Source organism: Balaenoptera musculus, chromosome X, assembly GCF_009873245.2.
Source record: "Balaenoptera musculus isolate JJ_BM4_2016_0621 chromosome X, mBalMus1.pri.v3, whole genome shotgun sequence".
Taxonomy (NCBI): Eukaryota; Metazoa; Chordata; class Mammalia; order Artiodactyla; family Balaenopteridae; genus Balaenoptera; species Balaenoptera musculus.
Genome location: NC_045806.1, coordinates 85,495,022 through 85,513,065, shown reverse-complemented (window position 1 = coordinate 85,513,065; position 18,044 = coordinate 85,495,022). Strand labels below are relative to the sequence as shown.

The 18,044-nt window shown below is 43.7% G+C and overlaps 1 long non-coding RNA gene across 1 annotated transcript; it reads right to left on the bottom strand.

Moving 5' to 3' along the window:
* Nucleotides 1-529: 529 nt before the first annotated feature.
* On the bottom strand, nucleotides 530-1,880 carry LOC118888438. The gene is made up of 3 exons (XR_005018291.1): nucleotides 1,837-1,880; nucleotides 1,071-1,143; nucleotides 530-540 (listed from the first exon to the last, which is right to left on the bottom strand). It is a non-coding gene; the product is annotated as an uncharacterized LOC118888438 (long non-coding RNA).
* Between the last annotated feature and the right edge of the window lie 16,164 nt (nucleotides 1,881-18,044).

Below are 18,044 nucleotides of genomic sequence, written 5' to 3'. Positions count from 1 at the left end.
CTTTCAGACCAGGGTGCTCAGCAAGGGGAAACGAGGGATGGAGGTTGGGATCTTGGTATAATGGCTTCAACCAGAGTTTTCTGGAATTTTTCACCACCTGGTAGCAATCCCTCTGTATCTATCATTTTCTGGGTAATTGAATCCTGAGATTGGAATCCAGCCAGAGTCTGAACTGAAGAAAAATTACACTAGTGAGAGGGGGGTGATTGGGCTAGAGGAGACCTAGAAAGAGAAACACACACAGAGATATGCTGTCAATTCCATTTTGATTCTACTTCATCTCCCCACAAAACTGAACACAATGAATGCTTTTCCAAGGTAACGAATATATGTGCACATTATGATCTTCATCATCACTTCTGAGAATCCTGGAGGTTCATCCCAGACCAGGTGGACGAAGCCTGCACCATTTCCTGCCGCTCCATGGAGAGGGTGGGAATGGAGCTAGCACAGCATGTAGGCTTTGGGATGAAGAACACAGACTCAGTCTTCTTGGGGTTGGAGTCACTCACAAACAGCTCTTCATTCACGATGCAAAGACTGGAGGAAATATGGACTCTCAGAAAACTGATGGTTCACACACCCAACAATGATCCTGCTCCCACTGGCACTCAGCAACTAGATTCTTCCAAGACCCCTCCTGTGTCTGTCTCCCAGGTTCCTTGACTGGTACCTCTGCCCCTCCCACAGAGCCCACCTTTGGAGAGACTGTCTACCACCTTCACTCGATTTATAGGTTTATCCCCAACCCACGGGCAATTTTGCATTTACCCTTTACCACAGCCCAAGGGGTGGACGCTCTGATCCCCATTCTCGGAAGAAGACACTGAGTCACAGAGAGGTCATGTGACTTGAACAAGGTCACACAGCGAGTAAGTGTTGGGTCAAGGAGAGAACGCATAGGCCGACTCCAGAGCCCATGCTCTTCTTAACCACTACGCTAGACTGCTCCTGGGATCTCCCTGCTGGCTTTCCACAATACCGAGTAAACCTAAGGTCTGTGCCACCACATTCCCACACCCCTGAGCCCAGGCGTGGATGGGCATTCCCGCCCACAACAGGGCTCTCACCTGGAGTACCTGGCAGGGGTAGCGATGAAGGTCCGGGTGAAGGCACGCACGCAGCCCTGAGAACTTCCTTCCACTTCAACAGCAAACAAACAACAGTACCCCTTAGAGCCGCACGTGCTGTACACGCTCACACGGCGGTCCCCAGTCAGGCTGTGACTGGACACTCATGCTGAGAGGGCAGTTGTTCACAGGGGCCAGGGTGTCGGCAATGGGGAGGGCAACTATAGGAGCAGTCTGTGCCCAGTGACAGGGCCCATGACAACCACTACACAGGTTCACGGGATGCGTTTTTCACAGCCGCCCAAGAGGTGGATACTACTACCCCATTTTGCAAATGAGGAAACTGAGAGGTTAAGTAACAGCCCAAGTTCTCAGAGTAAGTATCTGGGATGAGAGCCACCAAACTCCACAGCCTGTGTCCCCAATGCCCAGGGTGTGCAGGGCAGACAGGCATGGACACAACTCAGACCTGGGTTGTCTGTGGGAAGCCTGAGGGCTGGAGAACACAGTGGGGAAAGGGAGGGAGGGGAGGGGAGGGGAGGGGAGGGAAACGAAGGGATGGGAAGAGAAGGGACGGGAACAGAGGGGAAAGAAAGTGAAGGGAAGGGAATGGAAGGGAACGGAAGGGAAGGGAAGGGAAGGGAGTGGAAGGGAACGGAAGGAAAGGGAAGGGAAGGTGTCAGGGAAGCTGGGTCGTTCTGGGAGTGAGCCTGACCAGGGGGAGAGAGCAGTGGGGCATCTGGGGAGAAGGTCTACACACACTCACCTTCCTTGAACACCCCACTGACGGAGAAGCAGAGCATCATTTCCTGAAAGGGAAGAGCCCAGGTGCCCAGTCACCACCTGCACCTCCTACCCACCTGCGGCTTACTGGGCCTGCCCGAGGGAGGAAGCAGGCGCTCACCGTCTGGAACCACGTGTCCACCACGAAGGAGTTGAAGTCATGCTGAGTCTTGGGCAACACACAGAGGGTGTGCACAATGTCACGTTTTGTGTGCTTCAGCAGCTGGACCCGCAGGTCTGTGAGGGGAGGGGAAGCGAGCGAAGGTCAGGGGCTGCCACGACCTGGGCCCTGTGATTGACCCCTTCACCGCCCTTTCCCACCCAGTCTTCCCATCAGACACTCACGGGGGTCCTTGAGCTTCTTCATATTCCTGCTATCCTTGAAGTACGTAACGTAACGCGCGCCGCCGTGGGGCCCCACCTGACTTCCAGGGGCTTGGCGGGGGGAGGCCACAGAGTAGAAGGATGCAGGTGACCTCGGGGTTCAGGAGCCCTCAATCCTGAACTGTGACCGAGAGAACTGAGCCTCAAGACACCACAGCATGTCCCGTGACCGTAGCATATACACGACCAACAGCCGAAAGCTAGGTGCGGTGCGGTGTTCACATGACTGCAGGCGCTTTGCCTGCCATGTGATGGAAGCGGCCACATCCCTGTTGACTCAGGGATCTGAAGATTCTGGTAGCCAGCAATCTTCACGAGATAGAGATGGCTGAGCCTGATATGTGACCAAGGGGGATATGTGACCGACCATAGCATCCAGACGACTCTCAGAAGCGGGTCACCTTTGTGACTTGGAGGGCTGAGGCTTCCACATGCCACTAGCTAGTGAGGGCCACATGACAGGATGAATCCACATGATGGGCAGGGTTTAGGAGTCTGCCATGCTCTAGCGACTTGAAAAGCTGGATCTACCACATGATCATAGTGGCAATAGGTCCAGAGAGACTACATGAGCTCAGGGTTTAAGGGCTCATGGTGCTGGCATGACCAGTAGGTCTGGGCCTGCCACATAACCGTCTGGGCCTGCCACTTGATTGCCGCATCCGTGTGACCATAGCCTTAGGAGCCCACGGTGCTCAAAAGCTGGGTCAGCCTCCTGAGTGTAGGATGGTGACAGTAGGGTTCTCCCGGCTGCGTGTTTCAGGAGGCCGTTCTCTTCACGAGACCTGGAGAGCTGAGATTGCCCACATTCCTGGGCTTCCCGTTGATGGTGGTGCCTCCGGATGATCTTCCGCAGAACACAAGCTGGCTTCACCTGCCCCAACCTCTTTTTAATGTGCTAATGTGCTTCTTTCATGTGCTGATTTTTTCCCTAATAACACGTGAAATTTAACACATGAATTAACACATAGCAATGGACTAGGTCCTCCCTAGATCCATAAGCATTGCCATATTTTAAGGACCACTTCAAAAACCTAAGCAGTGGGTACAGGTAAGCTTTGTTGCCGTAATTCCATGCAAGTCTAAGAGAAATTAAAGCAAACTCAATAAGTGAATTTTAGCTCTTAATTTGGAAAAAAGTGTATATAATGATTACTATGTGTCAGGCACTTTAAAACGTCAACTCCTTTAATAGTGGCAATTCTATAAACTAGGTACTATGATTATTATTCCAGTTTTCACAGATGAGAAAGTGGAGGCACAGATGTGTTAAGTCACTTGCCTAAGAGGTAACTGAACCTGTAGGTGCCAAACCAGGGTTTACTCCCAGGCACCCTGGCTCCAGACTTTGTGTTTTGATCACCCACAAGATTCTCCAAAGAAAATTAAGAATAATTCAGTCTTCCTTATTCAGACTAACTGGAAAGCCATCTGCAGTTACTGAAAAGTGGAGATCATAGAGGACCTCTTTAAAGTGCCATTTAAATAATTTCCAGTACTACCAGTAATTAGAACTAATCCAAGCTGAAGCCAGTTAAGGCCCTCGGATTCATTTTAAGGTATAAATATAAACTTATCCTTAATAAGTGAAGTATTTGTGTATATAAAAGGTGGTATAAAATGCTAGACGTTAGTTGAAAACATTTCCTTGTTTTATTTTTAAACACTCTAAAGAGAAATATTGCAGACTTTATGGCTCTTTTTCTCTAAAGAGAAATATTGCAGACTTTATGGCTCTTAACGGAATTCCAGAAGTTAAAAATGAGCAGAATCTGAATTAGATATTACTGCACTTATATTTTGTTTGCATCTTTCTAGAAAGGACAGAGAAAGGGAAAGGAGAATATACAATATAGTTTGGGTTTGTGTTTTTTTTAATTGCAGTTTTACAAACGCCTCTTTTGCTGATTTGTGTGGAAAACTGAAGATCTGTCTGTATATCCAACATAGATCTGATGTGATCTTGCTCGTTTGCTGGCTTAGGCAAACTTAATGCTCTACAAGCAGTGGGATTATTTTGCTGGCACCCTGCAACGTGGCATGGCTACATAAATAAACTGAAGAAAATACAACAGACCAAATTTTGCACCATGGTTAAATTTGAATATACTAGTAAGGATAACAGACTGTGTTTGTAGTTCTAAGCCTACTGAAGGAAGTAGTGATTTTTTGGAGTGACTCTGTTTGGGTACATTGGTGTTACTTAGATAATTTTGGAAAATTATTTATGGGACACATGTAAATGCAGGGCATGAAAATGGAGCCACATGTTTACAATAGAGCCTATTATGAAACCTCAAGATGGATTTAGGAAGCATCTGTGTACAATCACTGGATGGACTCTGACATCAAGACCTGATGTCTGTCCCAACTGTAGTTTCTGTAATGGACAAATCCACTAACGGTGATTGTGAGTTCACCTTCTTTCACCAAAAGACAAACCCTGGAGTTCTAATTATAACTTTTCTTTGGAAGGGTCAGATATTCTCCTGTCAGAACTAATGGTCGTATCATTTGTTCTTTCCCTGCGATGATTTCCAGGAGTTATTTTAGGATTAAAAAAATATACTTAGTTACACCAGTGGGTGCCCGTCAGCTCCTTCTAACATACATTGGGGAAGGGACGCTAAGGCTATGGATAAACACCTGTATGAACACAACTTATATGAGCTAGGCAGTTTAGGCACTGCATGTATCAGGTGCTGTGTCTATTTAGGTGAGGCAGGCTGATAAGCTATTCTTCTTGAATGTTGTTTGGCAAGGTTTACTGGGAACAACTTTTACTTCTTTTATACTTCGGTTTTGGAGGTCAGTGCTAGAGGCATTGTTTAACACAGAGAAATGGGAAAGGAGACTAACAGACATTTGTGATGCTGCTAAATTAAACACAAATACTCAAATGCTTTTGGTTCAAACACAGATATGTACAACTCAAGTAGAGATCCTATGTGAATTTACTTTCAGAAAGTAAAATTGACTTAATCTGGTAAGGTTATCCAAGAGAACTTACCAGATATTGCTGTACCTTTATAGAAATGGTAATCGAAACATGTTTTTCTTTGTTCCTTTAAGAAACTCGTTAATTAACTAGAAGTGACTTTACTGTCAGTGTCAAGCAGTGGGAAAGAAGAGAAACAATTGTAGATGGTGCTCCCTGTCAGAGTACTCAGTGTGCTCCCTTCCCCCAGCACAGTGTAAATTTTAACAGCTCTAGGGGTTGAGCTCATTCTTGGGGACTACCACAGCCTGGAAACAGAAAACTACATCCACAGTGAAAAGTTCTTTTGAGGCCAAAGGATGGAAAGGGGCGAGAAGGCAGGGATTCCTTACAGGGATTTTGCTCATAAACTGTGTCATTTGTGATGGTATGATTCTCTGGTACAGTTTGAAAGTCCCATCCGCGTGAAGACCATTTACAAATTAAATAAGTGTGGTTCAAGGCTTTAAAAATTATTAGACAGGGAGAATTGAAGTGGTCCTAGCTTGGCTCTTGTTATCCACTCATTGTAACTATTTTTTTGCCACACCCCCCAAATAATTCTAAATATAGTCTTTGAGAGTAGTGTGAGACGGGTTTTTACGTAAACAGCCACATTGTTTTCTTGTTACGATATCACACTGCCATCTACTGCTGGTGGATATGTTCCCATATGATGTAAATGAGTGACCTCTGCCAGTTTTCTTTAGAATAAAAGCAGGCTTTGAGGACTAAGTTCTATCAATGAACTTTACATTTCCGTAACATCACCAGCTGATTTTTGAATTATCTACTTCATGTAGCCTGTTTGGGTCCAATGATAATCTAAAATGTACATGATGCTCTACCTTTTTTTTCCCCACGAAATCTGGAAAAACACAGCATATCCTGTGCTCTCTAAGAACTGACAGGCACTTGCAATAGTTGACTATCACTGGATTCTGAAATTCTAATTTAGTCTAGTGTATCTGTTTTTATATGGGACACTTTGATGCAATTCAAAGTCTCTCAAATAGGGAGGGGGATCAAGATGGTGGAGGAGGAGTATGTGGAGCTCACCTCTCCCCACAAACACATTAAAAATACCCCTACATGTGAGGCAATTCTCGCAGAAAACCAACTGGAAACTGGCAGAAGATCTCCTACACAACCAAAGCTGCAAGGAATATCTCTACATATCCAGGAAGGACAGAAAAAATTTTCAAAGGCATGAGGAAGGTCCTGGCACCCCTGGGAGAGATCTGTAAAGGAGGAAAGGTACACATAGGCAGACCCTTACCCCAGGGAGCCCCCGTGCCTGCTGGAAAAGCCGCCGGGATAGATGGAGGGGCTGGAAAAGCCTAAATTCTACTCACAAGGAGTGCATGCATGCTGGCTTGCGAACAATCAGGGCAGAGAGAGACTGGCACTGGCGGCTGCTGCCTTGCTGCACTTCCCAATCCAAAGCACACACAAGGTGGTGGGGCCACAGATGCACACAGCAGCTGAGCATTGAATCTTAGGTAGACAGGTCCAGGGAGAGGACTCGATCTAGATGTGTGGAGACAGCCCGGAGGGCCTGGGGTATGGTCTGGGCCAAACCAAGGAGCCCATTGTCAGCCCGCACATAGTGGGGGCAGGTCCTGCCACAGTGCCCATTGTCAGTGTGCACACAGTGGGGGCAGGTCTGGCCATGGTGGACTTTGCCAGCACGTGCACCAGATGGCGCCACGGAAAGGCACAGCAGCTGGGCACTGCATCTCGGTTGGACGGGCTCTGGGCAGGAGTATGCAGCCGTTCATTTCACGGTGGGAGCACACTGGCCCCGCTCACTCTACACCATAGCTTGGAGCCAGATCTGGAGCTGACAGGTCCTGGGAGAGGTCTGCCACAGAGGCAGCCCAGGTTGCAGGCAGCGGCACAACCACCTCAATTCCTGCAGCCACAGGGCCCCGGCCCCCAGCACCAGCCTACTCCACACCACAGCCCAGCACTAAGTCTGGAATGAACACAACAGAGAAAGGGATGCAACCTTGGGCTGCTTCTGAGCACAACCATGGATGCCTGCACGGGAGGCACATAGGTTTGCGGTGACCACACGGACCTCATTTGCTTCAGTGGTCACCTCCTTTGCATCAGGGCATGTGCTCAGGGGCAGTGGAACCTGACTGAACCTGACCCTCAGGGCTTCTACTCCAACAGCTGGGCAGCAGACCCCAGCCCCAACAGGGCGGTGACAGCCATAGAGCAAAGAGGAGGCCCCAGCCAACAACCAGTGCAGGCTCTGGTCAACACAACTTCAAACACACCCCCTATCAAGGGAACAAGGGCCAGCACACTTTAAGGAAATACGTGGCAAGCACCCACACCAAAACCAGCCCTTGCACCAAAGATATTGGACTCATACCGTCTACACAGGGATCCTCTTCAAGAACACAGTAGATTCGTGCTTTTCCTAAATTCAGAGACAAAGAAAGTTAAGTAGAATGAAAAACAGAGGAACTATCCCCAATGGAAAGAACAAGAGAAATCCCCTGAAGGAACAAATAATGAAAGAGACCTCACCAGTCTACTAGACCCCAGATTCAGAAAGGAGGTAAGCAAAAGGCTAAAGAAATTAAGAAAGATTATTGATAGAAATGCAGATCACTGCAACAAGGAACTAGAAACTATAAAGAGAAATCAATCAAAACTAGACAACTCAATTGCCCAGATGAAAAACAAACTAAAAGCAATAAATAGCAGACTAAACAAAGCAGAAGAATAAATAAGTGATCTGGAAGATAGAATAATGGAAATCACCAAATCAGAACAGCAGACAGAAAGACAAATTTTTAAAAATGAAGAAAACAAATGAGATCTATAGGATAATATAAAGCATGCATAATATGCATAATCATATGCATAATGTGCACAGTCATATGCATAATAGGGGTACCAGAAGAAGAGGAGAGAGAAAAGGGGATAGAAAATGTATTTGAAGAAATTATGGCTGAAACCTTCCCAAACCTAAAGAAGAAAACCGATATCCAGGTACAGGAAGCACACAGGGTCCCACACAAGAAGAACCCAATTAGAGTGACACCAAGACGTAGCATAATTAAAATGGCAAAAGTGAAAGATATAGAGAACTACAAAGTCAACTGGAAAACAAGGTTTAAAATGGCAGTAAGTACATACTTATCAATAATTACTTTAAATATCAGTGGACTAAATGCTCCCATCAAAAGACAGAGTGGCTGAATGGATAAAAAAACAAAAACAAAAACAAAAACAAGAACCTACAATATGCTGCCTATAAGAGACTCACTTCAGGGCACAAGACACAGACAGATTGAAAGTGAGGAGATGGAAAGCTATTTCATGCAAATGGAAACAACAAGAAAGCGGGGTTAGCAATACACATATCAGACAAAACAGACTCAAAACAAAGTCCATAAAGACAAACAAGGACATTATATAATGATAAAGGGATCAATAACGAAGAGGATATTACACTTGTTAGCATATATACACCCAATATAGGAGCACCTAAATATATAAAACAAATAGTTACAGACATAAAGGGAGAAATTAACAGGAATACTATAATACTAGGAGACTTTAACACCTCACTGACATCAATGGACACATCTTCCAGACAGAAAATCAATACGGCAACAGAGGCCCTAAATGACACAATAGACCACTTGGACTTAATTTCTATCTACAGGACACTACATCCCCCAAATAAACAGAATACACATTCTTTTCAAGCGTGCTAGGAACGTTCTCTAGGAGAGGCCACGTACTAGGTCAAAAAACAAACCTCAACGCATTTAAGAGGATAGAAATGACTTCAAGCATCTTGTATGACCACAATGTTATGAAACTAGAAATCAACCACAGAAAGAAAAATGGGTAAAGAACGAATACATGGAGACTGAACAACATGCTCCCAATAAACCAGTGGGTCAATGATGAAATCAAAGAAGAAATCAGGAAATACCTCAAGACAAATGACAATGAAAACACAACCTTCCAAAATCTATGTGATGCAGCCAAAGCAGTTCTCAGAGGGAAGTACACAGCGATTCAGGCCTTCCTCAAGGAACAAGAAAAAAATCTCAAAAAAACAAAAAGAGAGAAAGAATTAGAAAAAGAAGAACCAAAAAAATCCCAAAGTCAGTTCTTCGGGAAAGATCAGAGGGAAACAAATAAAATAGAGATAAAAATAGAAAAGATCAATAAAACCAAGGGCTAGATTTTTGAAAAGACAAACAAAATCGACACACTTCTAGCCAGGCTCACCAAGAAAAAAAGAGAAAGGGCCCAAATAAACAAAATAAGAAATGAAACAGAAGCAACAACCAATACCACAAAAACACAAAAAAAACCCCACAAAAACCAAAAAACATAAGAGAATACTATGAACAGTTATATGCCAACAGATTAGACAACCAAGAAGAAATGGACAAGTTTCTAGAAATATACAGCCTGCCAAATTTGAGTCAAGAAGAAACAGATAATTTGAACAGACCAATCACTAGAAGTGAAATAGAATCTGTAATTAAAACAAAACAAAACAAACCTCCCTGCAAACAAAAGTCCAGTACCAGACAGCTTCACCAGTGAATTCTACCAAACATACGTAGAACTTATACCTATACTTCTCAAACTCTTCCAAAAGATTGAAGAGGAGGGAACAGTCCCAAATTCATTCTATGAAGCCACCATCACCCTGATACCAACACCAGACAAAGACACTACCAAAAAAGATAATTACAGGCCAATATCTGTGAAGAATATAGATGCAAAAATCCTCAACCACATATTAGCAAACCGAGTCCAACGATACACTAAAAAGGATCATACACCGTGATCCAGTTGGATTCATTCCAGTTGCTCTGATAGCCTTATGGGAGTTCCCTTGTATGTTATTTGTTGCTTTTCCCTTGCTGCTTTTAATATTCTCTCTTTATCTTTAATTTTTGCCATTTTAACTGCAGTGTGTCTTGGTGTGGTCTCCTTTGGCTTGACCCTGTTTGGGACTCTCTGTGCTTACTAAACCTGGATATCTCTTTCCTTTGCCAGGTTAGGGATATTTTCAGCTATCATGTCTTCAAATATGTTCTCTGCCCCTTTCTCTTTCTCTTTCTCTTCTCCTTCTAAGAACCCTATAATGCAAATGTTAGTACACTTGCTGTTGTCCCAGAGGTCTCCTAAACTGTCCTATTTCTTTTTCTCTTTTTTCTTTTTTCTATTCTGCTTCAGTTATTTCTATTACTCAGTCTTCCAGCTTGCTCGTCCATTCCTCTGCATCATTTCATTTACTGTTGATTCCTTGTAGTGTATTTTTCATTTCAGTTACTGTATTCGTCTCTGTGTGGTTCTTCTTCATATTTTCTAAATCTTTGTTAAAAACTTCTCACTCTGTTCATCCAATCTTCTCCTGAGTTCTTTGAACATCTTTATGATCATTACCCTGAACTCTTTGTCAGGTAGATCGCCTATCTCCACTTCACTTTGTTCTTCTTCTGGGGTTTTATCGTGTTCCTTGGTTTGGATTAGATTCCTTTGTTGCCTCATTTTGTCCAATTTGCTATTTTATTTCTCTGTATCTGGTAGGTTGGCTCCATTTCCCAACCGCAGAGAAGTGGCTTTTTGTAGGAGATGTCTTGTGTGTCCCAGCCGAACTCTCCCCTCTAGTCACCAGAGCTATATGCTCTAAGGGTGCCCCTTGTTAGGGCTGCGTGTGTCCTTCTGTTGTGACCGGCACACTACTGTGGGTGGTGGGGTAGGTGTGGCTGTCCCCTGGTCCAGTGGGTTGCCAGGCCCTGCTTTGTGCAGAGGCTGGTGGCCACTGGTGAGTGAGGCTGGGTCATGAGGCTGCTGGCTGCAGTGCCCCAGGAAGCCCCGGGATTAGTGCTGGCCCACTGGTGGGTGGTGCTAGGCTCTGCAGTGGGTGGTGGTGGGGGCTAGAGGTCCTGTATCTAGTGTCAGCCTGCTGGTGGGCAGGGCCAGTTCCACATGGCTGGCTCCAGGGTTTGGGGGTGTCTAAAAGCTGGTGATGGCCCACTGTTGAGTGGGGCTGGATCCCAGGGCAGCTGGCTGAGGGGTCCAAGGTGTCTTGGAACTGGTGTTGGCCTGCTGGTGGGTGGGGCTGTGGCCCAGGGAGTCCTGGAGCTAGTGCTGGCTCGCTGGTGGGCAGAGCCAGGTTCCTGGGTCTCTGGCTGCAGGGCCTTGGAGTCCTGAAGCTAGTGTCGGTTTGCTGGTGTGTGGGGCCAGTTCCTGACATGGCTGGGTATGCGGTCTGGGGTGTCCCAAAGCTGGCGTCATCCCACTGGTGAGTGGGGCCAGATCCAGGAGCAGCTGGTTGAGGGGCCCAGTGTGTCCCAGAGCTGGTGCCAGCCTGTTGGTGTATGTGCTGGGTCCTGGTATGCCAGGCGGCAGGGCTGCGGTGCTTCTTGGGCTAGTGTTCCAAGAGGAATATTCCTTTTTACATATTTACAAATATGCACATTAACAGAAGATGTTCTTTAATTTTATTACATTTTTATGAGACTGAATTTCTTCTAAAAGCTTGAAGTTTTTAAAGCTATTCCATATTGAAATTTAATGGTGCTCTTTAAAGAAAATTGTTGCTGATCATAAATGTTGACAATTTTCTTGCTTCTCATCTTTCATATCTTTATGAACTCTGTGTTGTATGTTTACAGAATGGTAATACTTGATAAAATTGTAGCTATAAAGAATCCATTCCGTTCTAGTGAAACTATCCTGACACAATAATATCAAAGTACGATAGTAAAGAAAAAGCTTTGCCAAAAATTTGAGAAAGAAAATGAGATTTAAGTACGCTACCATGGATGCCTTTGTGGTTCTTCCTAAACTTACTGCAGGGGTGAGAGCTCTAGTGCTTTGTAACTACCCATTCACTAATTCAATGTAGGTATTTCCTGAATAGAAGTATCTGTTACCTGGAAAGACATAGTAGTTGAAAACCATTTGCGCTTGAGTATTGTGGGTATTATGCTCATATTGATAATTGTGCTTTCAAATGGTGCCTGAAGGTGACATTTTTGTTTACCTACGCAATATACATTCTTCTTCCTAACTGGTCTCAAATTTTCATGAGTGCATTTCCTCCCTCATACAGTCACGTTTGGGGGGAATTTGACTGCTAGTTCCAAGGGTGAGACCAGAGTTACTCTAGATCTCAATCAATAATCCTATGTCCCTAGCCACAGTCATTGGTTCAAGATTGGGCCTGAGTCTTTATATCTTTGAGTCACTGGATCAACTAACCTAAAGTCTCCTCTACCTCTGGGCTCTCAGTTATATAAGCAAATGTATTTCCTTATCGTATACACAAAAGTGGATTTTACTTTCTGTTACTTGTAACTTCGTTACTTACTGCTATATATGTTTTTGAAGATAGGTTATCAGGTGAGTGTAAGTTCAGAATTTTTAAACTTCTTAATACATTTTCTTTTATGATTTGATAGTGGCCTTCTTTGTTGCAATTGCTTGATGCCTATTTTGCCTGATAGTAATACAAATTAACCACGTTTCTTTCAGTTTTACTGATCATTGGTATTTTTTACCATCACTTTATTTTCATCCTTTCTGACAGTCTACTCTACCTGCTTCATGACCTACTGAAACACGTTCATAATGCCTGTATTAGACTGTTCAGACTGCCACAACAAAAATACCACAGACTAAGTGGCTTAACAACAGAAATTTGTTTCTCACAGTTCTGGAGGCTGGAAGTACAAGATCAAGGTGTGAGCAGGGGTGATTTCTTCTAAGGCCTCTCTCCTTGGCTTGAAGATGGCCATCTTCTTGCTGCTTTTTCACGTGGTTGTCCCTCTGTGTGTACACACTTCTGCTGTCTCTCTGTGTGTCCTAAACTCCTCTTCTTATAAGCACACCAGTCAGATGGGATTAACGTATCCCCTAAGAGCCTTAAATTAACTTAATCACCTTTTAAAGGCCCTATCTCCAAATCCAGTCACATTCTGAGGCACTGCTAATTAGGGCTTCAGTATATGAATTTTGGGAGAACACAGTTCAGTCAATAACAAAACCTAATGTTAAGATGACGTTATCATAGACAACAAGAGAGCAGAGGCAGGAACAATGATGCGGAGCAGGCAGGAGGATGGTATGTTAGGCTTTCATTTTCCTATAGCTTCTCCAGTTCCTAAAATTCTCTAATGACCAATGAATCCCAGGCATTTGACTGAGAAATTTGCATTGCTACTACCTCAGCCTGGACCTAAAGGATGGGAACGAGTATTCCACACTAGTTAATAGCTCACAGCTTAAAATCTAACACTTTCCTATCATCAATAGATCTGCTGTTTTCTTCCGAGATACTTGACCCTTCTTAACCTCAGCTTCTTAATTAGATACAGAGATAAAATAATTAGTCATACAACTCCAACTGTGAGAATTCAATGAAATTGAGATATACTTCTGCACATAATCAGGGCTGTTTGCTGGGTGGAAGGTTTGGAAAGCTGTTTCCTCAGCCATTTATGCAGAGAATGTTCAGGTTCATTCTATTCTCACAGCTCTATATTCTAGGTCATGCCACAGCATTGTCTATGAGACATGCAGAAGGGGAAAAGTTGCTTCTGTGCACTGGGGTTAGACCTTTTGGGGGCCCAATTATCTCACCAAATACCTCCCTTACTATTTAGCACCCAGAGCCACCTGCAGTTCTCTATTTCGACTCCTAATCTTCAGGAAGACAGAGACATTGCCTGAAATTTTTCATGGTTCTATCTTCCCTTTTTAGCACTAATCTTGACATGCACTAGGTGCATGAATGAATGAATAAGTGGATGAATGATAGTTATATTCCAGACATATATCTTTCTTCTCTGACAGTTAGTAGCCCCTGGCAGGCCAGCGCCTTAGCCTTATAGCTAAGTCCAGTGGTTAGGACTCGGCGCTCTCACTGCAAGGGGCCCAGGTTCGATCCCCGGTTGGGGAACTAAGATCCTGCAAGCTGCGCAGCACAGCCAGAAAAAAAAAAAAAAAAAAAAAGATGGATGCATTATGTTGAACAAAAATTATAGCTCAGTGAAGTTGGTTTTTAATATGTCTTTGTATCCCTTCCAGAATCTAGAGCTGTGTCATGCTCATATGTGGAATCAACCTGTATTTTCAGATTGAACTGTACAGTTGGGTTTTTCATTTCTTTGCTTGCATGCTTGTTTTTTTGGGTTTTTTTTTTTTTTTTTGCCACAGCCAAGAATATTCTCAGGATCTCCTGACTTATACATCCAACCACATGCTCCCCACCCAGATTTTTCATAGGCTCCACAAACGACATGGTCAAAACAGAACTGTCAGTTTCCTGGCATTGCACCGAAACTGGTCCTCCATTCACTTCCCCATCGAAGAAAACCGCCCTAACCCAGCTGCAAAAATCCACATTCCAAGGGACACACTTAATCCCTCTCTATCCCTTACCACAAACGTGAACTTCATCAACAAGTTCAGTACTTCCGAGATACATCTCATTTCAAACCCCATCTCACCCCTTCCATTGCTACGGCTGTGGTCAACGAGACTGTCACCTCTCACTGTCATGTGTGTAGTAGCCTCCTAATCTTGTCTCTTGATCTTACAGCTGCTCTATTTCAGTCTGTCCTCCAAAGAACATTTAGAATGAGCTTTAATAAAGTAGATGGTAATAATAACTTCCCTTCCTTTCAGAAAGCACCCAATGGCTCCATCATAATAAGAACAAAACCCAGAGTCCTTACCATGGCCCACAGGACCTTCTGTTATTGGGCCCCTCCTACCATTCTCACCTCATTTTCTAACACTGTCCTCCCAATACACACTGGCATACAAGCTGTTCCCTAAAACTGCCAAGCTTGCCCATATCTTAGGGCCTTTCGTCTTGCTCTTCCCTCTGCCTCGAGGGCTCAGCTCCTATATCTTCCCACTGCTGACTGTGTACTTGTTGTTATTTGAATATTAAATCTAAGTTACGTCTTCAGAACATCCTTCCTTGCCTTCCCCACCCTAGTCATTCTCTGTCACATTTTCCCATTTTATTTTCTTAATGGCTCTTAAACCTTGAGTGTATCAACCCCTGTAGAATGTGAGCTCCATGAGAACCATGACCCTGTCTGTCAGGTTCTCTGATTTATCTCCCGTGCCTATCACAGTGCCTCACATATCATTGGTAACCAATAAATATTTGTTGAATGAATGAATGAGTGAGTGAATGACGTAGATTAAACATGCTAAGTTGTGAGGACTCAGGCGTAGTCTGGGACATGGGATTTGGGAGGATGGGAGAGTGAGCTCAGGTGTCCCTGAAGCAGCAGTTTTGTTTGAACCCATGAAAACTGTGGTTGGAAAACTGGGTAGAAAGGACATGATAATTGAGGTAGTGCTTCTAGCTGCCTTGGGTATGAAAGTGGAGCATATGTTCTATACCAATTCTCCTTCTTTCTTAATAAAAGAATCCCAAATTTATTTGGTACAGTAATGTTTCCAGTAAAAGACCACATTTATAGCCTGCTTTGCAGCCAACAATGGTCACATGACCAACTTCTACCTAATGAGGTGATGGCAGAAGTGTTGTATAGTAGTTCCAGGAAGGTAGCTAAAAGGGAGATGAATTTCTCAGACCAAGGTATTTCTCATACCATCTGTTGTGGACTGAACTGTGGCCTACCCAAATTCATATGTTGACGTTTTAACCCCCAGTACCTCAGAATGTGACTGTTTGAAGATAGGGCCTTTAAAGAGGTGATTAAATTAAAATGAGGCAGTTAGGGTAGACACTAATCCAATATGATTGGTTTCCTTATAAGAGGAGCTTAGGACACATAAAGAGATACCAGGGTGTGTATGCACAGAGGGACAGCCATGTGAAGAAGGAGTAAGAAGGAGGCCATTTGCAAGCCAAGGAGAGAGGCCTCAGAAGAAACCAAACCTGTGAACACCTGGATCTTGGACTTCCAACCTTTAAAACTGTGAGAAATAAATTTCTGTTGTTTAAGCTACTCAGCCTGTGGTATCTTGTTATGGCAGCCATAGCAAACTAATACACCGTCAGATAAGGTTTTCAATTTTGACAGCTCATTAGAATCAACTGAGGTGAACCTTAAAGATACTGATGACTGGGCTTACCCCTAGAGGCTCTGATTCAGTTGGTTGAATCTGAGCATTAGAGGGGATCCTAATGGATATCCCGAGTTGAAAACCACATGTCTAGGAGAGTAGTTTTTTGCACTCCATTGAGCAGGCTGAGAGTGATGAATCTAGCATCATTTAGAAGGCATCCCCCTGTATCTCCCTCCTTCCACTGTTTTTCCTCTGCCCCACATCCCCCTTCTTTTTCTGCCGTATCCAGATCTCCACAGATGGACCCAGAGATGCCCCCACCTCTTAATCCTGTTCCATATCCAAGTTCCGTCCTAATTTGAGGAACATTTAATAGCTTCAGCCCCACTTCTGCCCTCCCTGTCAAGAAAAGTGAGTCTCGAGGGGCCTCATATTCTCTTACTCTGCCTGTTAGCCAGAGCCAGGGCAGCTCTCTATAGAGATAACTTCTTGCCTCTTAATCCAATTATGAAATGGATGAAAGACATGAACAGAGGGCAAATAGGCTTAGGAAAAGCTATTCAACATCTTTAGCCATCATGGAAATGCAAATTAAAAGCACAATGAAATATTAAACCCCCCTATCAGAATGGCTGAAAAAAACAGTGACAAAACCAAATGCAGACAACACTGGATAAACTGAGTCACTCATACATTGCCAATGGGAATGCAGAATGGTACAGGTCGTCTGCAAAACAATGTGGCAGGGTTTTCAGCACGAAATATGCAATTACCATATGATACAGCAGTTGCACTCTGGGCCGTTTACCCAGAGAAATGAAAATTTATGTTTACACAAAAACCTTTACATGAAGTTCATCACAGTTTTACTCACAATAGTTAAAAAGTGGAAATAGCCCAGATGTCTTTCAACGGGGGAATGGCTAAACAAACTGTGGTACATTCACACCATGGAATCCTATTCAGCAATACAAAGGAACAGACTATAGACCCACTTTACAACTTGGATGGATCTCAGGAGAGTTATGCTGAGTGAAAGAAATCCATTCCTAAAGATAATATACTATATGATTCTATTTCTATGACATTTAGGAAATTATAATAGTGTCTGACAGAGTTTAGGGATGTGGGATCAGGAAGAAGGTGGGTGTGGCTATAAAGGCTAACATGAGGGAAGCGTGTGGTGATGAAACAGTTTTTGATTTTGTTTGTGGTGATAGTTAGAACACCTACATAGCTGGTAAAAGTGCATGGAATTATATATATAAGTATTATTCACAGGTGTTCTAACACACAAATGAGTGCATGTAAAATGGCGAAATTGTAGTAAGCTCAGTGGACTGTACCAATGTCCATTTCTTAGTTTCGATACTGTACTAAAGTAATACAAGGTGTTATTATTAGGAGAAGGTGAGTGATGGGTATACATGACCTCTCTACACATTTTTTTGCAACTTTTGGTAAATCAATAATTATTTCAAAGTAAATAAGTTAAAAAAACAACATAGGAGTTGTGGGGAAAATAGTGTTAGTTACACAACCTAAGAACCTAATAAAAACGTTAGCACAGTTTTAGACCTGTTAAATGATTAAGAATACCATAATTATTAGAGTAAATATGGTACTTTACTTGCTAAATACGTTATACTTGTTTATAGAAGTGAACATCAGAACGGTCACAACTTGTGAGTACTGAAGTGGTGGAGAGAAGGTTATCAGGAGGCAAAGCTTGGATTTTAGGGTAGTCCAGGAATGGAGTCCTTACTCTA